Source organism: Quercus robur, chromosome 10 (assembly GCF_932294415.1).
Source record: "Quercus robur chromosome 10, dhQueRobu3.1, whole genome shotgun sequence".
Classification (NCBI taxonomy): Eukaryota; Viridiplantae; Streptophyta; class Magnoliopsida; order Fagales; family Fagaceae; genus Quercus; species Quercus robur.
The window spans coordinates 25549469-25563285 of record NC_065543.1 but is presented as its reverse complement, the minus strand read 5'-3'; positions in this window follow the sequence as shown (position 1 = coordinate 25563285).

Genomic DNA, 13817 nt, shown 5'->3' with positions numbered 1-13817 from the left:
AGTTAAAATGCCGTTTGAAATTTCTTTGCATTAGAAAAAAAAAAAATCAAATTTGAATTCTCAAAATTTTATAACAATTCACGTGGGTGTGTCAGAAGGGCACACTACCCCAAGTTACAAACAAAAAGCAGACCTCCCTTACTTTTAGTTTTTTACTATTAAAAGTTACAACAAAACAAACAACTGCCATTTGAAATTTCTTTGCATTAGAAAAAAAAAATCAAATTTGAATTCTCAAAATTTTATAACAATTCACGTGGGTGTGTCAGGAGGGCACACTGCCCCAAGTTACAAACAAAAAGCAGACCTCCTTTACTTTTAGTTTTTAACTATTAAAAGTTACAACAAAACAAACAACTAAAACCTTTAGAAATAAAAACTTAAAAACTAAGAGTGGCAGACAAATGGAGGGATGGGCGTGAAGGAGAAGAAGATGGCTGGTCAATGGTCACTTTTGGAATAGTGCTAGCCACGACAGTATTATGGGTTACATGTGATGGAAATATGCATGTATGCAGCAGAAAAAATAACGGATCTACTTCATTCGCTATAGATAACATGTGCTATGTAAATTTCAGAATATGAGAACAAGAGAATATACCTTGGTGTGGTAAATTTAAAAAACAAAGATTGTAAGCACTTGAGAATACTTTTAATCTTCACTCCAATTCCACTAATGCCCAATATGTGTGGTCTCTCAATCAGTTATATGAATTTGTTCAAGAGAAAAATTAGAATGTGTCCAACACTCACATACACCATTTCATGCAATTTGTTTGTTTTAAAAATCTATATGTTTCTCTCTTAATAACTGATTATCTAATTGGGCTAGCCTTTTGGGCCTTTCCAATTGGGCTCTAATATGTGGCTTGGAGTGGGACCAAAAGGGACCAATAAGACACTAGCTTCAATGGGCCTTGGACTTTTCTGTCAACTCTTGAGAAGTTCAAAGTTACCATTAACTATATTTAATATCACTATATAAATATAGTTGCACTCTAGACTTTATCTATAAATTATATCCCAAGACTTTATTGTACATGCAACTCTTTCATAAAATATTCGTAGTAATACAAAGTCATAAATGTAGACTGCCACTTTGTAGATTACTACATCTTAATACTTGAGTACTCAGTTTAATCCTTTTAAGTTATTCACCATATATTTATGAAATCCAATTTCATTAATATATAATTTAGTAATTTATTACTAAAGTGGTTAGGCCTAACTCTCTGAATAACTGAACCCATTAAACTTATCTCAAGAGAATATTTTATATCTTCGTTAAGAGACTATGAATTCCATCTTGAGAATATATATTCCATCAACACTAAATGTGGCTGCCCAACATACTGAGGTTTTAACCGTTACTTTAGATCTCACTCCTGATATATCAAAGCAACCTACATTCCATGATCAGGTCCATTATTCTCTCAGGATTAAGAGTTCATGTTAATATAAGTCGTGAAATTTATTATTCAATTAATAGTCGTTACGAGAATAATAAAACTCACAGCGGTCCAGTTCAATATGTCTTAACTCTGAAAACATATCAACATATCAACTAGAAATCACCACTTCCATGATCAAGACAAATCATCTTAGTTGATATGTTATAGTCTTCGTAGATGAAACGCTCAATTTCATCACCGACTACGAACTATATTCTGAGTTTACAAAGAACTTGTGATTTATATCTTCTGTGAATTTTCACATAAACCACATACTATGCATCTCATGGACTATATGATAATGTCCGAATATTCATGTTACCATTATTTCATATAATAATAAAACAGCTTTATTAATTACAATATTAAGTCATACATCATGTCATACATAATGTCATACATAATATTACATATAGCATCAAACAATAGGATTTAAGGACACTAATCCTAACAACATGGTATTTTCTTTTACCGTTAAACATTTAATTTTTTTTTTTTTTTTTTACCGGCCGGTATTCTTTTTCTGGCTGGTATCCGATTTTTTTCTCGATTTTGCCAGTACAACCCGACAAACTCAGGTACAAAAAGCGGTATGAAATAGCCGTGTTTCTGTATCGGCTAAGGTGTCGGTACAGTACAATATTGACTCCATTGGCCAAAACTCAAGTTATGAAAGAAACTATTATTAGTTAGATAAATATTGAGTGTAATATATGTGAATTTCTATTATTTTGGTTAACTTAGATCTAGAAAAGGTTCAAATTATAATATGGTAGGGACCAACTAAAAAATTCAATGCAAAACATGCTAATAGAGGACTTAAGGTTCCTCAATGGTTCGTTTAGAAATTGTACTCTATTTCAAGACCAAAGAAACATAGTGGTATTTAATAAACCCAAAAACAAAAAGTAGGCAAGAATATTTAATAAGTATTAGCTATAATAACTAAGGGTATTTTTTGGGTGGGCTAGGGGGGCAACTGCCCCCCCCTCAACCCCCCCTAACTCCTCCCCTGGATATAAGCTGTAGGAGCTCTCCCCCTCATGTACCAATGAGACTTCTCCCTCCCTTAGGTTTACTAAGGGTCTATCTTTTTCTTTTCTTTTTGCAAAATGGCAGAAGATGTGATTAGTAGTCTAGAGAATATGAAGCTTACCACAGACAAAGAAGAAGTGATAGTTATTTTGGAGGAGGGTTGGAAGGAAGAAATAGAGAGTTGTGCTCAAAGTTTGATTGAGAATTTTCTCACATGCAAGCCTTTTAATAAGAGAGTGGCTCAGAATATGTTGAGGAAAGCATGGGGAATAAATGAAGGACTGCAGATAGTTGAAGTCAAGTCAAATTTGTTCCAATTCAAGTTTAATACAGAGTTTGATATGGAGTGAGTAATAAGAGAGGGTCTATGGATGTTTGATAATCAAGCTCTGATGTTGTGTCGTTGGCAATCAAGAATGACTGCAAAAAAAGTAAAATTTGACTTAGTTACTCTATGGGTGTAGATATGGGGTGCCCCATTTGTTATGGTTTGTCCTTAAGTAGCAACGGAAGTTAAAGGTCGGTTGGGTATGGTGGTAAAGGTGGAAAGGAGGCGTAGACAAGATATGTTGAATTTATTCATGAGAGTCAAAATGGCTCTTCCCATTTCAAAGCTCATCAGACGTGGGGGTTTTCTTTCGGGTTTAGATGGATAGAAAAATTAGGCTGCCTTCAAGTAAGAGAGATTGCCTTTGTTCTGTCATTATTGTGGATTACTAGGCAATGATCTTAAGTATTGTGATACTTACTTTGCTTTCACGAAAAATGGAGAGGAAGTCAATTTTCACTATGAGGGGTGGTTGCGAGCTAGTGGTGGTTGTCCTTGGTCGCCGTCCAGGTGTGATTCATATCGACCATGTACTTCAAAAAGTGAGCAAGAAATGGATACAGGGCATAGACACGATAAGGATCTGAGTGAGAAGGAGGTGGTGGCTCAAACCAACTTAGCAAGCCTTATGGTGCATGGCAGATGTAAGGAAGGACGGTCTGATACGTTAGGGATTGTTTTGGGTGGTGGGGAGGATTTTTCTAAGAAGGAAGGAAGGATTGAGATAGGTGGGGAAGTTATGTCTGAAATAGAAGGGAGGATAAAGACAGATATAGATTGGCTAGACTCAAGTTGGATAGGGAGCAAATCTTTTTATTTGAATTCAAAGGATGAGAGTAACATGGATGACTCAAATTCAAAAAAGGATGGTGCTAAGCTAAATTCAGTTGTTAAGCACGTTGAGAATTTGAAATCAGATGGGCTTCTGTCACTTAAAATTCGACCCACTTGGAAAAGATTGGCTCGTATGGTTTGTGGGCTAGATGGTTAAGCAACAATTGAGTTACCTACTTTAGGTAAACATGGAGTGCAACAAAAAGAGATTAGCATGGAATTGACTGCTGATGGAAATCTGGGGAAATGTGAGAAGGTTGAGGAGTTTTCACAAATGACCACAACGGCGAGAGGAATTGGGGGGGGGGGGTAGAACCACTCTTGCCGATTGCAATGAGGTTCTTAGGTTGGAATTACCAAGGGCTTGGGAACCCTTGAACAATTCGTAGCCTTCATAAAATGGTGAGGGAGCAAGTACCCACGGTGTGTTTTTTAATAGAAACACATTTGGATAAGGAAGGATTTGACAGACACTGTAAAGAATTGCCTTTCAGGAACAAGCTTATTATCAAGAAACCGAATTCAATGGGAGGCCAAGCTTTACTTTGGAAACCAAAGGTGAAGCTTGATATGATAAATTACACCAAAAACCATATTCTAGCTACAATGGAGGAAGAAGATGGTTTTCAATGGAATTTAACATGCTTCTATGGTTAGACTAAGGCTAGCCAGAAAGCGTGATCATAGGCTCTCCTTTCTCATTTGTCTATGCTGTTAAAAGGTCCTTGGTGTTGTATTGGAGATTTTAACGCAATATTGCATGTAGGAGAAAAACTAAGTGCTCATCCACCACCTTTTAAGTAGAGGGCGGAGTTTGGCTCGGCACTAGATTCGTGTGGCTTACTTGATTTGGGATTTTGTGGTTATTCTTTTACATGGAATAATAAAAGATCGGGGAGAGCAAATACAAGGCAACATTTGGATAGAGTAGTGAGTAATATTGGGTGGAGGTAGAAATTTCCAGCTACTACGATAACACATCTGGTGTCACACACTTCAAACCACCTCCCTTTAATCCTGCGGACCAATCAGATAGAGGGTTTTGTGTCAATGGAGCATGGGGTTTCCAATTGAAGAATCGTGGTTGTTTTGGGATGATTATGAGATGACAGTGGATGGTGCATGGAGCTCAATGAGTGGGGCAGGTTCGGCCATGTAAGCAATAAAGGAGAAAATCAAGGGTTGTGGGGAAAGTTTGTTTGCATAGGGTGCTTCGAAGACCCATCTTGATACAGAAGAGATCAAGAAGCTGTAGGAAAAGGTTGAGATTTTAAATTCAAGTGCATCGACCGAGGAGAATAAGGCCGAGTTCTTGAATGTTAGCAAGAGATTGGATGATCTTTTCATCAAGCAAGAGATATATTGGCATCAATGTTCTAGAGTTTCTTGGATGAAAAATGAGTATAAAAACACAAATTTTTTCCATTCTAAGGCCTCCTAACAACAATGCCGAAATTTCATTCAGGGGATAAGAAATCAATAGTAGATTTAGGTAGAAGATATGAACGATATTGTTGGGGTGGCAACAAATTATTTTGAGTCTATTTTTATTTCAAGTGGATGTGACCAAATGGAAGAATGTGTTAACACAATACCTCACAAAGTGACCTCGGACATGCTAGATGTATTGTCCAGTGAATATAGTGCAGAAGAAATCAAAGCGGCATTGTTCTAAATAGGATCAACATAGGCTCTTAGACCTGATGGTATGAATGCTCTCTTTTATCAAAAATTTTGGCATATTGTGGGTGATGATGTGAGTGCTGTTGTATTAGATTTTTTGAATAATGGAACCACGTTGCCTAGTATTAATTATACTTATATAGTTCTTATTCCTAAAGTTAAGTTGCCTGAAAGAATGACTGATTACAGACCTATCAGCCTTTGTAATGTTATATATAAAATTATTTCTAAGGTTTTGGCTAATAGATTAGAGCTCATTCTCCCTTAACTAATATCTCCCACCCAAAGTGCTTTTGTTCCTAGTTGTCTGATTACTGATGTGTTAGTGGTATATGAGACTTTACATACTATGCACAGTAGAAGATTAGGCGGACGAGGTTCTTTGGCACTAAAATTGGACATTAGCAAAGCATATGACCGGGTTGAATGGTCTTTCTGAAGGGCATTATGACCAAATTGGGTCTACTTAAAGCATGTATTGATAGAGTCATGAGTTGTGTGACAACGCCTACCTTCTCAGTTCGCATTAATGGAAAGGCTTATGGTAATATTCTACCCTCTAGGGGGCTTCGACAAGGAGATCCCCTTATCCCCTTATCTATTTTTGTTGTGTGTAGAGGGCTTTTCATCTTTGTTAGCAAAGGCAGAAGCGGAAGGGAGGATTCATGGTGTATCTATTTGTAGGAAAGCACCTCCTTTATCCCATTTGTTATTCACAGATGATTCATTGCTATTTTTCCGGGCTAACCCGGAGGAAGTGTAAGCTACTACTGAAGTACTACAGACATGTGCGGCTTCATTGGGCCAATGCATTAATCTTGAAAAATCATATGTATACTTTAGTACCAATACAGATGGTGAACAAAGGGAGAGGATTAAGACAGCACTGGGAATCAGGGAGGTTGAATGGTTTGAGTCCTATCTCGGGCTGCACACCCTTGTGGGCTGATCAAAATACTAAACTTTTTCTTTTTTGAAGGATAGATTTTGGAAGAAAAATCAAGGATGGAAAGGATAATTACTGTCTAGAGCAAGCAAGGAAATACTCATCAAAGCAATGGCACAATCTATTCCTACAAATAAGATGGGAGTCTTCCTGCTACCAGCAAAGCTTTGTAATGATCTAAATGCCATGTGTGCTAGATTTTGGTGGGGACAAGTTAACAATGAAAGAAAGATTCATTGGAAAAATTGGAAGGTGCTAACTCAACCAAAAAGAGAGGGAGGCATCAGCTTTAGAGATAAATGAAGCTTTAATCTTGCTATGCTAGCAAAGCAAAGATGGAGTAATTTTTTTGGAAGCCATTGATGCTTTGAATAGCTCCTTTGTTTGGAAAATCTTACTCGTAGCTCAACCAATTCTAAAAAAAAGGTGTTGTTGGAGAGTAGGGGATGGTTCTTCAATTTGGGTTACTCAAGATCGTTGGATTCCTAATTATCCAACAAATAAAATTTTACACCCACCGTTGGCTGAAGAGCAGGATTGGAGAGTTTCAGATCTCATTAATTGGGAAACTCATGATTGGGATCGAGGTTTCCTTGCTGCAAATTTCCATAGGAAGGACGCTGATTCAATTGTTCGGCTAGAAAGCACCGACATGGCTCTAAGGTCGCTATACCGGAGTTCGACGCGGCGTCCGACTCGCCGACTCTCCCCTTTTTTTTTTTTTTTGGATTCGCACTGATTCATGCCGACTCTGCCAAATTCGCGTTGATTCGGGCCAAAACGGGCCGATTCCTACGAAAACGGGAACCGATACGGCCAAAACAGCCACCGAAACATGCTGATTCGATCGATTTCGGCCGAAATGGCCACCAAAACAGGCCGATACGGCCGATTCAGGCCAAAACGACCGTCGAAACAGGCTGAAATAGGAAGTGGCTACCATTCTTCTGCCTCATGTGGCCTTGTGAGTGGACAAAAAAAAAAAAAAAAAAAAAAAAAAAAAAAAAAAAAAAAAAAAAAAAAAAAAAAAGAAGGAAGAAGAAGATGAGAAGGCACAAAAAAATGGATGGAAGAAGAATAAAGGTACGTAACAAAAGAATATAAATTAAGTAGGTGGGAAAGTCAATTATTTAACGTGGGTGGGCTTGGGAATTGGAAAATGAGTACAGGAACATACTTGAAATGTGGTTTTTTTTTTTTTTACAAGTACCAAAAGTATTGATTTTATTAAAAACAAATCATAAATAATTATTTTTTAATAATAAATTCTACCATTTATTTCAATTTTTTTATATAAAAATATTAAATTCACTATATAAAAATATTTTTAATAATTTTTTAATTGCCGAGTCCTGCCGCACCCGCACCCACCTTTTTCAAAAATTGCCAAGTCCCGCACCCGTACCCACACCCAAGTCTCGAAAGCACCCGTGCTTCATAGTTTTTTGGGTTCCTTTGAGTAGAAGATATATTTCTGATGTTATAATGTGGCTACTCAACAAAAGAGGGGAGTACATGATGAAATCGGGTTGCCACCTAGAAAGCACCAACGCGGCTCCAAGGTCGCTGTACCAGAGTCCGATGCAGTGTTCAGCATCCGACTCGCCGACTCTCCACTTTTTTTTTGGATTGGTGCTGATTCGGCAAGATTTGCGCTAATTCGGGCCAAAACGAGCCGATTCCGGCGGAAATGGGAACTGATACGACCGAAACGGCCACTGAAACAAGCCGATATGGCCGAAATAGCCGTCGAAAGAGGCTAAAATGGGAAGCGGCTACCATTCTTCTACTTCATGTGGCCTTGTGAGAGGAAAAAAAAAAAAAAAGAGAAGGAAGAAAAAGATGATAAGATACAAAAAAAAAAAAAAATGGATGGAAGAAGAATAAAGGTACGTAACAAAAAAATATAAATTAAGTAGGTGAGAAAGTCAATTATTTAATGTGGGTGGGCTTGGGAATTGGAAAATGAGTAAAGGAACCTACTTGAAATGTGGTTTTTTGTTTACAATTACCAAAAGTATTGATTTTATTAAAAACAAATCATAAATAATTGTTTTTTAATAATAAATTCTACTATTTATTTGAATTTTTTTATATAAAAATATTAAATTCACTATATAAAAATATTTTTAATAATTTTTTAATCGCCGAGTTCCGACGCACTCGCACTCTCACCCGAGTCCCTCGCACTCTCACCCGAGTCCCGAAACGCACCCGTGCTTCATAGTTGTTCAGGCTCCTTTGAGTAGAAGATATATTTCTGATGTTATAATATGGCTACTCAACAAAAGAGGGGAGTACACGATGAAATCGGGTTACCACCTAGAAAGCACCGACGCGGCTCCAAGGTCGTCGTACCAGAGTTTGATGCGACGTTCGACGTCTGACGTCCGACTCACCGACTCTCCCTTTTTTTTTTTTTGGATTCGCACTGACTTGGCCAGATTTGCGTAGATTCGGGCCAAAACAAGCCGATTTCGGTGGAAACGGGAACCGATTTCGGCCGAAATGGCCATCGAAACAGGCCGATTCCGGCCAAAACAGCCATCGAAACAAGCTGAAATGGGAAGCAACTGCCATTCTTCTGCTTCATGTGGCCTTGTGAGAGGAAAAAAAAAAAAAAAAAAGAAGGAAGAAGAAGATGAGAAGACACAAAAAAAAAAAAAAAAATGGATGGAAGAAGAATAAAGGTACGTAGCAAAAGAATATAAATTAAGTAGGTGGGAAATTCAATTATTTAATGTGGGTGGGATTGGAAATTGGAAAATGAGTAAAGGAACCTACTTGAAATTTGGTTTTTTGTTTACAATTACCAAAAGTATTGATTTTATTAAAAACAAATCATAAATAATTGTTTTTTAATAATAAATTCTACCATTTATTTGAATATTTTATATAAAAATATTAAATTCACTATATAAAAATATTTTTAATAATTTTTTAATCGCTGAGTCCTGCTGCACCCGCACCCACCTTTTTCAAAAATTGCCGAGTCCCGAAATGCACCCGTGCTTCATAGGTTACCACACGGCAAGATTGATTTTAAAGGAGGACAATTCATACCAAGATGTCATGTTTTCTTAGAATATCAAAATTTTCAAAATACCTCTCTTAGGATTCAAAGTTGGCACCAACCATTTAATCCTATCTATTTTTATCTCAAAATGTCAAAGTTTTCAAAATACCTCTCTTGGGATTTTGATTTGGCAACGACCATTTAATCCTATCTCTTTTGCCTCAAAAGTATATCAAGATTTTCAAAATACCTCTATGAGGATTCAAATTCGGCAATGACCATTTAATCCTATCTTTTTTGCCTCAAAAGTATTCCAAGTTTTAAAAATACCCCTCATCAGGATTCAAATTCGACAGCGACCGTTTAATCCTATGCCTTCTTCAAGATTCAGACTCGACAGCGACCGTTTAGTGTCATAGTGATTCAAATTCGGCAATGACTATTTAATCCTATGCCTTCTTCGAGATTCAGATTTGGTAGTAACCATTTAGTCTCATTAGGATTCATATTCGGTAGTGACCATTTAATCCTATGCCTTCTTCGAGATTCAAATTCGCAGCGACCATTTAGTCTCATCGACATTCAGATTTGGTAACGACCGTTTAATCCTATGTCTTCCTTGAGATTCAGATTCTGCAAGGACCATTGAGTCTCATCGAAATTCAAATTTGGCAGTGATTGTTTAATCCTATGTTTTCCAAAAGTACCATTACTCAAAATTGCATTGTTCTCACATTTTCAATCTCCCAAAATTTTCCATTTTTATCATGCATAGTTTCTCATATCTACCTTGCCTTAGTTTTCATAGTGTTTCATGTGTTTTCATAGCATCCAACATATGCAAGTTTGCCTATGCTACTTAAACATGTGAACAGATATTTTTTCCAACATCATTATGGCATAAATAAAAAAATAAAAAACTTATATGAAAAAATACCTAGTATAAAATAAGTGCTAGGATGCTTTCCTAGTTGCATTGCTACTAACATATTTGCTGGAGGCCAAAAAAAAAAAAAAAGATAGAGTTTTTACCTAGTACTAAGAAGCTAAACCAGAAGAAATTTTTCTCAAACCAGCTGCATCAACTTAACCTTATCAAGGTAAGACTAGTTCCAACCCATGAACAGTGCAGTTGTCGCACGCCATTTTGGGGCAACAATATGCAGAATTATGTTCCTTATCCAACACCTCTCATTACACTTGAAATGTCAAATAAAGAAAGGGCTGATGTAGATGCCATATTTTGTCTGCCCTTGATTTGTGTGCTGGACCCCAAAAATTCCAAAAATGTTAACATTTCTCCAAGGGGTTGCAGAAACATCTAGATTGATGTGACACAACCTGTTCGAGCATCGGAGTACTCAAAATGCCTTTTAGGTCAAATTGAACAAAATGCCCATAGTCATCCTAAGGTTGACCGAAGGTTAAAATTGGTCAAAACCACTCGAAAAAAACATTTCTCATGCTTTTTCATCAAACCTATGCTATTCGGAGATTTTCGTCAACTTTGATCAAGTTTGTCCCGAAGTTGACCCTCGAAGGCATCAAAAACCCTAATTTTGATCTAACCATCGGAACAAGTTGACACCAATGTCATTGCAAATAATATTGAATTCCTTTTCGAACAATTATTCATGGGTCGAAATCGAAGTCAAAACGGTTGAGATATCTTGAAAACCGTGCAAAACGCACTAGCTCATTTCCCGAGGCCATAACTTTTGATCCGACCGTTGGATTTCCAAGTTCCTTAGCTTCCCAGAAACTACACATCCAGACCTTCCCAGAGCCACCAAGATCAACTTAATCCAACCTTGGGAAGGCCTTCATTAGGCCATTCCAAGTCGGCGGCGTCACAAACTCCTTATAAATACCCCCAGACCCCCCTTGGATTATAAAAAATAAATAAATAAACAAACAAACAAACAAACAAAACAAAACAAAAAATAGGCAAATTAGGAGCTTTTTTTGGGCAGATTCTCTCTCTTTTCCTCTATAAATTCTCTCCCAAACATATCAAGAAACCTTTGATTTGTCTCTTCTCTTAACAATCAAGAGGAAGTGTTCATGCCCTATTTTTCCTCTCCTTGGTCTTTGGACCTTAGGTTTGAGGTTTAAAGGGTGTATTTATAGTTTTTTAGCTACAATCTACACTCTTTGCTTTATCTTGCTTTATAATATGCTTCATTGCTTTTCCTAGCATGTTCTTTGCTTTATCTTGCTTCCTAGCATGTTCTATAGCATTCTCCTTTCTTTTTGTCATGTTTTAATGCTTTGATGATGTTGGCCTAGCCCTCTTAGGCTAGTATATGCCTAAATTCCGTCTTTGTGCTTAGATCCATGTGCCTAGGTGACTTTTAGCATGCTTATGCTCAGATCTACTTATTTCCATGCTTTTTGCCATGTTTATGCCTACATCTACTTGCTTATGTGCTCCTTGCCATGTTCATGTTTAGATCTGTATCTTTTTGTGCTCCATGCCATGTTCATGTGTCTAGATCTACATGTTGGTTGTTATGCCATGTGTTTCTAAAGCCTTTTTATCTCTTGCTATCCCTTTTTCTTGTATTTTGGCCCTTTAGGTAGGGAGTAGATCTAGATCTTGTGGTCTAGGCCTACATCCATACACCTAGACCTATATCAAAGAGTTCAAATCATTTCCTTTATGCATGTCTATGTTTGCTTGCTTACTTCTATGCTTTATATACATGTTTTTCTATCTAGATCTAGGCCTTGCCATACTTTGTGCCCTCCGTAAGCCTGTGATTGTTGGTCTTTGAGGCCACTTGCTTGTGTGGTTGTATCTGTCCCTCTTGTGGATTGTTTGGATGTTACCACTTATGATATACACCTTTGTGGTGCCGGTTTGCTTGACGCATACCCTTTCTGCACTCCATGCGATGTTGATATGCTTGTCTTGCTTGATTTGTGCCACCTGTTTGGCTTTCTTCACTTCTTTGCATCTTTGCACACTTGCCTACATGTTCATGCATGAGTCTATGTGTCATCCATACTCCGATCTAATGGAACTATGGGCACCCAATCCAAACCTACATTTGTCCTCCTAGGACACTCTCTTTTGTCTGATAGCATGTTTGTTTGCCCTTGTTTGGCGTCACTTGCTAGCTTGCCTTTTAGTGCGCTTTCCTTTTATTTGTTTCTTTGCCTATCTACAAGCCTTTTTTTTTTTTTTTTTTTTTTTTTCATTGCATGTATACACATGGAGCATGGACACTTGGAGTAAGGGTGTGACCTCCTAGGTGCAGCAAAAAAAGGACAAGGATACAAGCCCAAAAAGGGCAATGTTCAGTAGATTGGGGGGCCTAGCCCCTCATGAGTGGTTTTCTCTTTCCCTTTCTCTATGCCTCTTTTCTAGAGCATGTATTAGGATTCCCCCTCTCCTTGTACCCTTTGCTTTTCCTGCTCTTTGCTTGAGCCACGTTCCCTAGATACGGCAATGTCTGTTTTACACTTTCTGTAACTTGTTGGGCCATACCTTTGGAACGTTGGTAATGTCTATTTTACTTTCCTGCTTTATGTGATAGCATTGTGCATGATGTGTGTGTGTATATATATATATATATATTCTTACGCATGTGTGGGTGATCGTGCACTTTGTATGATGAACTCTCGTGGCTACATGAGTGACCCTCTCTAGCCATGTGTACTTTAGACCTTGTGACATGAGTATATGCTCAAGGCGATTATTGTAAGTGCATATTCATGTCATACTATGTGCATAGTTGCCGCGGTGTGACATTCCTAATCCATGTCACCAAGTGACATTGGTTTCCCCATGTATGTGACATGTATTAACATGCTTAATGCTTTGAGGGGCTCCGACTCATCCTGGCACGAGCATGTTGGTGCATGCCGTATACACATGCATGAAACCCTATCAGTGCGCCATAGTGCACCAAACAAGAAACTCTACTAGATTTTTGCTGTGAAAATAGGGCATCTTCATTGCCATATTCTCATGATGAAAGCTTGGTGAGAGTAGTGTTTTGTGTGCTATAACACACCTGAGGCGAAGCGCTACTAAATTTCTGCCACATTTTTGCTGTGGAAATTTGGCAACGATTCCAAACACACTTGGGAAGCATCGATTGAGACCACACCCTTTCCAAATCCAAACCTCAAAGCCTAATTCGCTTAAAGCCCTGAAAGCTAATGCCAATAGCTCATTTTCAATTGCCAATATCCTTAAATTATGATTTTACCAAAACAAAGGGTTGTCTATAGACAGGCGTTGTGAGGTATCTAACACCTTCTCCACACGTAACCAGACTTTTGAACTTAAGAATCAAGATTTTTTTTCCCATCTACATTAAATTAGGTAAAATGACCATTTTCTCAGCCTAGGATTGATAATAAAATCAAATAGAGTTAGGTGAGCAATCACACCTTAGAAGAAGAAGAAAAAAAAACCCCAATGATTGGTAGCAACTTCACTTACCCTTGGTCATTTCTTCTGAACTTAAGAATCAAGATTTTTTTCCCATTTGCATTAAATTAGGTAAAATG